The sequence below is a fragment of the Chenopodium quinoa genome, unplaced genomic scaffold (genome assembly GCF_001683475.1).
Source record: "Chenopodium quinoa cultivar QQ74 unplaced genomic scaffold, ASM168347v1, whole genome shotgun sequence".
Lineage (NCBI taxonomy): Eukaryota > Viridiplantae > Streptophyta > Magnoliopsida > Caryophyllales > Amaranthaceae > Chenopodium > Chenopodium quinoa.
The window spans coordinates 1,431,806-1,443,557 of NW_018742959.1; positions in this window are offsets into that span (position 1 = coordinate 1,431,806).

Below are 11,752 nucleotides of genomic sequence, written 5' to 3' on the forward strand. Positions count from 1 at the left end.
AAGCCGACCAGGGCCCCTTGGGAGGGAGCTTGGCCGAGGCACCTACCATGGACATAGTGTTGTCCTCTGAGTTCGACTCGGCCAGGGCCCCTGAACCCTAGGCCATCGAAGAAGAAACTGAAAACTCGGACGCTGGTCAGGCGGCCAAAAAGGCCAACGCCGAAAATTTCAAGGACCCATACGCCTGTACAGTTCGCGAAGTTGCCCTTGGCTTCTAACACCATAAATTTGAGGAGTTCAGAGAACACCTTCAGCTTAGAGAAGGTTACCAAATCATGGCGCGGAGCTGCTCATACTCGGTGGATCGCTTCAACGCCGAGCCTATCCAGCTCGGACGTGGGATGCACAAACCCACTAAGTCGCTCGTCCGCCCTGACCACACTATTCTACTTGAATATTTTGAAGTTAAGAAGGTGGTTAAGAATGGGAAGCCTGTGACTGTGTCGTCCAATTGGATCCCATTGGTCGACTGGCTTAGGAACCCATTATTCATGTCGGCTTGCGGCTTATACCGGAACTACCCTCAAGGTGGAACCTTGTGACTTGCACGTTCGAATGCTTTTACGACTTGAAAATATTCTAACACTTCTATTTTCTTTATTAAACAAAGCTCTCGCAATGTTGTGCCCCGAACAAAAGGGAATGAATAACATGACCGAGTTCGACTATGTGCGGTACAAAGTTCGCCAGCAGCAGTACGACTAGGCCAAGGAGCTACTAATAATTTTCTTTTTTTTTGTGTGTGCTAAACTGGTATATTGTGTACGTTGTCCTTCTCAATTTTACTCGAACGCAGCTTCCTTAAACAGATTGCCGAGTTGATATGTTTAGAAGGGTGTCCTTCCAAATTTTACTCGGACGTTGTTTCTTATTTTAGCTTTCTATTCCTTTCAGGTGTCCACTCCCACTCCCCGAGCAAAGATGTAGCATTCGACTTCTGCTTCCAAGGACGGGCACCCTTCGAAGTTTAGAAAGACAACAGCCTCAAAGGCTAAGTCTTCCCCACAAGCGGCCTAGACCACGCCGCAGACTACTTTAAAGCAGTTCAAAGGAGAGCCACCCCAGCTGACAACTAGTAGGGTCTCCCAAGTCCATGGCGCCGCATACTGAGGTGGTCCACGATGAATCCGTCCGCATGGGCGAAAGGGGTAAGTCATCCCCATCCAAAACGATCGGCAACATAGCCTCGACTCCGCATGTCGAGGTGATTGACAAATCGGAGTGGTAGAAGGATGCCATTTAGTCGGCCGAAGAGCAGCTCGGCCGTATTCAAGAAGTAGGGGATCAGCCGCTGCCCCCTCACTCGGCGAAGTCCAACATTCCATCCTTCTCGCACGGTATATAAGACATAAGCATGCTTCTTAACTACATTTTGATAGATTGTTTTAACAATCTAACTTCTTTTCATGGGTTGGCACAAATATAGCCGAGGAGATAAATATGAAGCTACACGGTCAGTCGCTTACCAGTGTTGACTGGAAGGCCATCAGGGACGCTATGCTCAAGACTATTCCTATGGAGCAGCGGGAGAAGTTATGCGGAATTGATCAGGGCTTCCTTGGTCCCATGATCAACTGTAGCTCCGAGGTATCCACACTTTGCTTAAGCTTCAAAACTTAGCTTTATTTTTATACTTTGCTCTAACTCATTTCCGTCTGAATGCAGATCTTCCTTAGGCTCAATGCTTTCCTTGGCAGGAAGGCCAAAGAGAAAGAGAAGATTAGGGAGGCCTGGGCCAAATAACACAGATCTACGATGAAAATGCCGGTACAATTGCTATGCAGGAGATCCGGCATTATCGGTCGGCCACCAACACACTATCAGAGAAGTCGGCTAGGCAAAATGAGGACATCGTCAAAATGGGCAATGCCCTTGTGCTAGAGCGACTGGCTTGGGAGGCTCTTCAAAAGGAGAAGGAAGAGGCAGAGGTCAATGCTTCTCAGTGGAAAAAGGGCTTTAAAGCCTCTTAGAAGTTGAAGGCCGAGCTGGACTCTACCTTCCAGGCTCTTCAGGCGGCCCTGGACCAAGTGGACTCTCTTAAACTTGAGTTTGAGCGTTTGAACAAGCCCATTATTGACTTGTCTGAGCAATTAAAGGCGTCGCGATCGATAGATCCTGAAGAGGTCGTCCGGATAAGCATAAGGCCGAGCAACGACTGAAGAGATGCTTCTATGAGGCGTTTGCTATGATGGTTGACATCGGTGAAGTGGCTTATTATCATAAGCGCTTTGCCCGCGGAATGGAGCACGTCTCCCTTAAAGAGGAGGAAGAGGCTATCGGCTTTCCCCCACATGCGTTCGTCGAAACTCCTTCTAGCTTTGAGGACGACGAAGATGACGATGAAGGTGAAGGGGAGAAGGAAAAGAAGCCGGCCGAGGAAGAAGAACTGGCCAAGGGAGGGGAGCCGGCTGAGACCGACAATGCCGCAAACGCCAATGCTGATGAGGCGCCGGCTGAATGAAGAGCCTGGGTCCCCTGCTACAGTTATAAAGCTTTTCATACTTTGTTTTTATTTCTTTCCTCTGAACATTTTCACTCTTTGCTGCCAGTTTGTGCGGTTTGGTAATATACTTCTTATTGTCGTCTGTTTGAATGGCTTTTATATATACAAGCTTTATTCTTTCATAATTTATACTTAGCATTTTTGAGCAAATTTTCATGCCTTTATTGTTTCAGGGTTTTCTGTGTCCCTCGGGACAGTTACGTCACTAAGTCTGGACTCCGGCGCTTGTGCCTGGAAAACAACGGAGACTCTAGTTGGGTGGAGTTCCACCTCCGACAATCAAGTTAGAACGTGTACGGAGAATGTAAAACGGTGCGGAAAGTACAGTGAGATCTTCTCGGATTCCGTGATCAAGTGTTTTCTCTGAGGTGAGAGAATTCAGTGTTTTCAATAATTGAATTGTTATTCCCAAAATGGGGTAAATCTCCCTATTTATAGGGTCATTGGGATTTGTGCCTCTGTCCTAGGTTACGGAAACCTAGGACTAATTGGTTGCGCCATTTTAGGGTAGTCTGGGGAATTGGGCCTTGAAGGCCACTAATTCCATATGGGGTATCTGCCTACCACGTCTCTAGCCCTAGTAGGTCCACTTTGGGCTCTCCCTTGGGTGACACGTGTCACACTCTGGTTGGTCCACATGGCGGGGTGAAAATACCCAAATCATCTGCCTCTCTCAAGGGTGCCGTGGTGTGCCTTGTGGCGCCTGTGACAAGCGTCCCTTGTACATAGGTAAAGAGTTCTTACTTTTCACCTTTCGGGGTAAAATTAGGGTTGACTCCCAAATTTTAACCCCTCTATAAATAGTTTTCACACCCTCTCACTTTCGCACGTTTACGAGAAAGTCTTCGAGAGAGAATATTTGACTTTGAGATAATTTGTCTTTTTTTTAGAAAAGCACCTGCTGCTTGTACCTTGTCCGTCCGTTTCTACAGCCAACCTATACTTTTCAAGCATCCTCAGTACCTTCAAATCTAAGGTAACCACCTGCTTTTCTATCTTTTTATTTTAATTTTTCTTCTTTTCTTTTGAAAATGGTTTCCAAAACGCACACGGCACGACCTAGGTTAGTGATCAGCCGGTCACCAGGGACGGCTGAGTCTAGAACTAGGAGTGTCGACTGCCCCTTCTTGGACTCCCATTTGCAAAATCCCCCAAATTCGACTGTCTCTGTGTCTGTGCAGGACAACATGGCCAAAACAAAATAAACATCCAGGCAGCAAAATCCGGACGGCTCTTTTAGGGCGCCCCTTAGTGAAATTTATGATCTACCGCCTAGTACTCCAAGTACCCCTAGCGATTCGATTTTGCAAGAATCAGGGGAGGATTTAGGGAGTGATGTCTCTAACTCTGTTCATCAGGCCTCTCAGTCGGACGTTAGGTTCGACAGCTCTGACGGCGAATCGGAGCCGTCTACTTCTGGCAGAGTCTTTGGACTCTGATGAAAAGCGCTCTCAGTTGGAGACAGCGAGAGAGTCCCTCTTCGGAAAGATGGGTGAGGGATGAGCCGAGCCTTTGCCCATAGCCGAGAGCAGTATGCTGCCTATTACCACCACGTTCCCGCAGGTAGATGAAAGGCTATGACTGACAAAGTGAGGAAATTTATAGCTGACCATGTCATGGGACATGGCTTCATTATGAGCGTCCCAGATGCTGAGGATACCGTAGTCTAGCCACAAGGGTCAAGCAACAGGGACGAATGTTTTGGTTTGCGATTCCCTCTCCATCCGGCTGTCGAGAGGATTCTAGAGGATACAAGCTAGGTCTCTGGCAACATGCCCCCAACTCTTGGGTAAATATTATGGGGTTCGTTGCCGCATGTGAGATGTTGGAGGTAGAGCCAAGTTTTGAGGCCTTTGCCTAGATACACTATTTCAGCCGGACCCCGAAAGCAAGTGAGTCTGGATGGTACAACCTTTCAAGCCACAAAGGTTACATGATTAATGTCGGGAAGGAGTCCAAGTGGAAGGACTAGAGGAGCAATTTTTACATAATCACCCCCCTAGCCGAATGAAAAACAAAAAAAATAACCAGTGGAACCGGAATCCACCTTTGCTCTTAAACGGAGCTGAATTGTCGCATGTCCTAAGAAGGGTCAGGGAGTAGATCCTGGACAAGGGTCTCTTCAAAGTGATCGTTCAGTCTAATGAGGAGACTAGGGAGAATGAAATCACTCCCCACAATTACATTCCCTGCCATGATTGGCTGGCTAATGGGAATTACTTGGCCGCCTGCGACTTCAGTGTTGAGAGGCCGAGAGGTAGACGACCAAATGCCGCTTTGATTTTTTTAGTAAGACTTGATTGTTCAGTTCATCTTACTAACCACTTCCAACATCTTATGCAGACAGAGCAATGGAAAAGCTTTCGGCCTCTAAGAAGCCAGCTGCCCACTCCGCCGCTTACTACCGCTCCATTTTGGGCAAGCGGAAGAACGAGGATCCGGATGCAGCCAAAACGCCCAAGGTGAGCCATAATCTTTAGTTGGATAGGTTGGATTTATTTTTCCCGCCTACTCTTTACTCAGTCTGGTTTATGTGTAGGGCGATTCAACAAAACCTTCTCCCTCTTTTTAGCCGGACCCGAAGCTTCAAAAGCAGTCAGGCGGTGATGTGAAGACTCTTGGCAAGCCCAGGAAGCATGTGGCTCACAAGCCTGGAAAGACCAAGGTAGGAGAGGGCTCACACCCCTCAACTAGGGAAATTTTCTAGCAGGCCTCGAGGCCTTAAAGAAGCCGGACGCCCATAAAGCGTCGAAGAGTGGCAAAGGTCCACTCGAAGCTGCTATTGGCTCAACAGCTGGGGGAAGCAAACCCCCAAAAGTCCGGGAGGCAACCAGTAGGAACAAGGCCTCCAAGGAAAAGGCGGCTGCTGGTGGAAGCAAGCTCCCGAAAGAGAGAGATGAGGCGAACGCGGAGGTATTACAAGTTTGAATCGCTTGCCCTACCCTTGTAGGGTCAATTACAATCAAAAGTCAACCAGCACTTCTAAAGACACCCGGTCTTATGGCTGGATTTACTTCAACTACTTACAAAGTGTTGAATGTGCAGATGTCCCCTGAAGGTCGGATATTCAGCATCTGGCAAAGACCATGTTGAGGGCCATCTCCCCCCATGACAAGGAGTCTATCAGAGGAGTCGGCTCCCTCAACTTTGATGCCATCCTTGCCCTCCTTGCTGAGGTGCAATAACTTGTAATTTTTCTATTTTGTGCAACTCTTTGAGCCGCTTGATATTAATGTTTTGCCCCTCTGCCGGATGCAGGCTGTGCTGCAGATGAACGTCCTTGAAAAACAGTTCAACGAAAAGACCAAAGAAGTAAAAGCCACGAACACTCGGGCCACCTCTTCTCTACATACGGACGCGTTTGAGATTTCTCAAAATGAACTACAGACCACTAATATACTGTATTCTCAGGCGGCGGCCAATCTGCATGTCAAGGCCGATTTGGATGCAGCGAAGTGGCGGATATCCGAGCTGGAGAAGGAGGTAAAGGACCTCAAGGCCAAGCTCGAGCCCCTCTAGGAGGCGGACATTGAGGTAGACGGACTCCGCACCCGGTAGGAGAACCTCAAGAACAGGCAGTAAAACCAGGAGGTCCAACTCGGAAAAAGGTATACCTCAAAATCTGAGGAGGGGAAGGAGGCCCTGGTGAAGCAGATGATGGAGGACTGCGAGGCCATCATGAAAATGACTTGGGAGTCCCTCTTCCCTGGCACTAACTATGACGGGTGGAAGCATGAATTTGACGCAGCCTCCCTTGAGTTCAATGATAGGCTTCTGAGTAAAGCCCAAGAATAGGAGGAGGAGTTGTCCGACTCTACTTGGGGGGGTCATCCGGGGGGTCTGATCAGAAGGAGGAGGATGAGGATGACAATGACCGACAGCCGACTAGGGAGAAAGAGCATGCGGCTGAGGAGCTCCCTCCTGATAATTAAACTTGCTATTTGCTTCTGCGTCCAGATGGCCATTTATCAACTTCTCCGGCCTGTGTGCCGTGTATCTCAATATCTTTTACCGACCAAGGGGTCGGGTAACTTGACAATTTCTGCCAATTGTACTGGTTAACTCCTTTAAGTCGACCATGGGGTCTGCTAAGCCAATCAATGAATTATCCGGCCATGAGTCCGGTTTTGTCATATTGCACTTACTTTGAATTTTTGATATGCATAGATTTTAGCTAAGTGTTTAACTTGCTTTTTTCTATGAAAATTTTTCACTATACCGGTTGTTTTTGCCCCTGGACGGTTGTGAGCTTGGTTCCAAAGGAGAATTGATTGACTTGAAAATTTTTGATACTTTAGAGAGTATGACTGGTTTCCAAGTCAATCAATCACTATGGTGATTGCCCCAAACCAATCGGATGGTCGACCATCGAGCAAGCGGATAAGCATTTGATATTATTCGGCCATTGACCTCATCAGATCATTCTAAAATGAATAATACTTAGCTTCTAAGTATTGCCCCTGTGCAATAGCAGACGTTTAACGATGTACCGAAATAAGGTTGTATCCAACCAAGATAGTAGTCGGTTAACGTTTGTTACAGAATAGGCGGTAATCTTTAGCTATCTGTGTCTCATTAGATTAATTCAAACAGTTGCGGGCTTATCTTAATATAGACAGTCGGTAGGGCCGTTTGTTTTTTAAGTTTATAAAGCAATGTACCACCCGGATGGGAGATGCTCTCTGCGACGAATTCACCCGGATGGGCGTCGCCGGATGTCTACTCATGTTAGAGCAGACGTTGGGTTTTAATAAGGTCATCTGCACATTGCACAGACGGTATTCTCATTGGGAGATGTATATAGTTAAAGCAATAAATATCGTTGAAAATAAAAAGCAACTTTTCATTGATGGGCTTTTTATTTACAAAAAATTTACTGGTTTTAGAAGTAGTAACTTTTTAAAGTTATCTACATTCCAAGTTCTGGCTAGCATCCTGCTGTCTGGAGTTTCCAGGCGGTAGGTGCCGCCTCTTACTTCTTCATAGATCCGGTAGGGGCCTTCCTAATTGAGAGTCAACTTTCCTTGCTCATTGGCCCTACCGGTTGCCTCCATTTTTCGTAACACAAAGTCCCCTAATTTCAAGGGCCGCTTGTGTACTCTTTTTTTGTAGGCTCTTGTCATTCTAAGACGATAAATTTCATGAGGTAAGGCGGCATTGCCCCTGCGCTCCGAGAGTGAGTCCATTGCTAGCCACATGGCCTCCCAATTTGCCTCTTCATCATATAGCATGACTCGAAGAGTCGGCTCGTAATTATCTACAAGCAAGACAGCCTTAGCATCATACACCATGAGAAATGGAGTTTCGTTGGTTGCCCCTTTTACTGTTGTTCTCATGGCCCATAGGACATGAGTTAACTCTTCTGCCCATAGGCCACCATCTCTTTTAATTTTCTTTTTTATGCCTTCTGCAATAAGCTTGTTGAAGACTTCAACCTGGTCGCTTGCTTAAAGACGGCCGACTGACGCAAAGAAATGAGAGATCCCTTGGTCTCCCAACTAATTCTTGAGGGTAGGAATCTCAAACCGAGGGCCATTGTCAAAGACCATAGACATAGGTACGCCAAACCGGGTGATGATATTCTTCCAGATGAAGGAGATGACATCCTTTGTCTTAATGCCTTTAACCGCCTCTGCTTCTACCTACTTGGTGAAGTAGTTAACGGTGACTAGAACATAGCGTCGTTCGCATGGTGCAGGCGTATATGGACCGAGAATGTCCATGCCCCATTTGGCGAACGGTACTGGGCTATAGATGATTACAAAATCTGTGGGCGGACGATGTATGAGTCTGCCGAATCTTTGACATTTTTCACACTTCCTCACCATTTCCATGGCGTCTGACTCAAGAGTGGGCCAGAAGTAGCCTTACCGCGAAGCCCTTTTTGCCAAAGACATGTTGCCTATGTGGGAGGCACAAAAGCTCGAGTGCAGATCCTCCAGAATTTCTTGCCCCCTTTCTGGGATGATGCATTTCAAAAGAGGTTGCAGAAAACCCTTTTTGAAAAGCTCTTTGATGAGTGACATTTATGTCACTCCTAGGGTAGTCTTTTCTAGTAGTTTTAGCGGTAATTTGGTTCATTCCAGGGTGCTTTTGTTATGTTTTGCCTAATTTAAGTAGTCCACCTATGTGTTGTGTAATGTGTTTCAATTTGGTTTAGGTGGTCTTTACTTCCCTTCCCTACGTTGTATTACGCTTTGCCTTCTTGTTTTGTAATTGCAGAGTATTGCTAGTGATTCGAATTGGGAAAGAGGAGACTGCTGGAGCAAAGATTTAAGGCATGGCACCAGCGTTCAGACGCGGGCGCGCAACGCTAGGCGCGGTCGCGTCACCAAAGCGCGGGCGCGCGCTGAGCTGGTTCAGTCCCTTGATACCCATATTGGAGCGGGCGCGCTTAACCTGGAGCGGCCGCGCCACCATTTAACGCGCGGGCGCGCCATTCTTCAGCGCGGGCGCGCCCTTCCGCTGCGATCCGTAACTCAGAATTCTGACTTAAAACAGCAAGGAGGAGTGAGAAGAGGACAGCAGATTTTTAGAATAGTTTTCAGCAAAAAATAATACTCTCTCTTAGTTAGCAACTTCATTAAATTAGTTGATTTAGTTTTAGAAACTCTCAAATCTAATCATTGTGGAAGCAAATTGCAAGATTTATCTTAAGAATTTCAGCAATTATCCAACATTTTTGAAGCTTCAATAGTAACTTCTTTCATTTGTCCTTCATTATTTTCTAATTTATTTTTGTATTGTAATCCACTTGATTTTCTCTCAATCTTGATATATTGTTGTTGCATGTTATCTTTGTCCATAGATAATCACTTTTCCCCAAATTTTAGAATCACTTATAATCCAAACTTGGAATTTGCATTTACTCACAATGAATTGTGAGTAGTCTTCTTGGCTAGGGGTTGGGTGAAACTCAACCTATTGGTGATTATGTGAGTTTGGGAGTGATTTTGATGATGGATTGCGATTAAATTTGATTATATGGGATTGCTTGTTAGTTCTTCATGGTAGGAGTAATTAACCTAGATTATTGAACTTGATGGCATGAAATGTTTGGTTCGACATGGAAAAGTGAGTTGAATGTTTCATTACCTATTACAATATGATTATGTATCTTTTGTTGCTAAGTTAATGAGGGATCTAAGCTTAGTAATTTGAGTTGTTTTCATATCGTTTGATGTTTGTCTTGCATGTGGTCTTTGCTATTCCATTATCCTTATTCCTCCCTATTTGCCTAATTGCTATTGGTTGAGTGAATCCCATTCCCCTAGTGTTTTAATCCTTTGAATTCAACCTTTAGTTGTATTTTGTTAGTTAATCACCACTTATACCTTGATTTTGATTTAGCTTGAGCATTAAGATTATTTAGCAATTGATTCCAATTCTCCGTGAACCGAACCCTTGCTTGCCATTGTACTTGTTTGAGTGAGGTGTTTGTTATAAATGTGTTTGAATGAGCCTAAATTGTGCGACCGATTTAGCGCTCGTCAAAATGGCGCCGTGGCCGGGGAACGGTTTTGTTGATTTCTATTTGATTGCTTGAGTCTAATTCACCTTTAAAAAAAACACAAAAAGAGTTGTTTTCCTTTTTGGCTACGCTTGTAGCCTTGCTACTAATTGTGTTTGTTGAGTGCGTATGCGTCGGACTCAACATCGTGAGTTGGTGCCTTACGATTCCGAGATTGAGCAAACCCTTAGAAGAAGAAGGAGATCTCGTTCGCGGTCCTCCTTTTCCCCAAGAAGAGAGTCCAACCCGGAACTACAAAGAAATCCATTGGGTGACAACCCACCACCACCACCTCCAAGACCTTTGAAGGAGATGGGAACTCCGGGAGCTTATAGAGCTTCAAGTGGGATTGCTCCCCCAAACACCCCGGCCAATGACTTCGAGATTAGGCCCGCAATGATAAATTTTATTGAGAGGAGACAATTTAGTGGAGCAAACCACGAGAGCCCTCTTGCACATTTGAACGAGTTTGAGAAATATTGCAACACGATCAAGGTGAATGGGGTCACTCAAGAGTTTGTAAGACTAAAACTATTTCCTTTCTCCTTAATAGGACGGGCACTCAAATGGCTTGAGAAGGAGGTGAGACCCAATTCTTTGAGGACTTCGGATGAGGTCACCACGGCTTTCTTAGGGAGATTCTACTCTCAAAAGAAAACGGCCGAGGCAAGAGCTCTAATTCAAGGTTTTCGGCAAAGGGGTAGTGAGACTATCTATGAAGCTTGGGAGTGTAGGGTTTCGTAGTGTCCCGACACTACGCGGAAAGAAACCCACCAAGACCCGCCCCTTAATTAAAGCAATTAAACAAGCATAATAAACTTAATCAAATAAGATTAAGAACAAGAATTATACCTTTGACACGTGCTTCGCTCCCAAAGAGCTCTTACTTCAAAATCCCGAAAAGACGAGATCTCTGACGGATCGTACCCTCGACCCAACCCGAGCGTCCTAAGTCTTGAAGGTTAGTCAAGACCCCGACAAAATAACTATGAGTTTTATGAATCAAAGGTTTACTCTTTTCTTAGAGTTGCCTTTTTAATTCCACTCAAGGTTATATCAAATCCCAATACCAAGCTTGGTATTTATAGGGAAATGATCCCTTGATTCTCATTCCCAACCAATGTGGGAGAATGTTTTATTTGTCAATTAATTTATTTCCAAAATAAATCAATAAACAAATGCAATCACAATTCGACAAGTGTCAAGGAGGGAGAGAGTATTAGGTGAGGACCATGGAGAGGTGGGGGGACCAATGCCTTGCTCCCCAAGGCTTTCCCAAAGCCTTGGTCCCCACTCTCCTCACAAACCGCCTCACCCTAGCCTGCTGCCCAGCTGCCAACTGGCTGTGCCAGCTAGCCCAGCAGCATCGCTGATGCTCGCTGGTGCATGCTGGCGCTGGTGCTGGCTGGTGCGTGCTGGCGCTGGTGCTGGCTGGTGCGTGCTGGCACTGGTGCTGGTGCGTGCTCGCGCTTGTGCCAGCATCCCTCGCATCGTCGCTGCTCACATGGCCCCAGCATGCGTGCTGCTAGCGACCCACGCATACTGGCCTCTTGCCACGCACCGCACTCCCACACCATGCGCACCACGCATCTCTCTCACATACTGTGCCTAGCATGCGTGCTGCTAGCAAGCCACACATGCTTGGCTTGACGTTGCTTGCTAGCCTGCCAGCCCCTCGCACACACTCTTGCATAGCCACACGCATTAGCCTAGCACAATGCATCATGCACGCATATGCC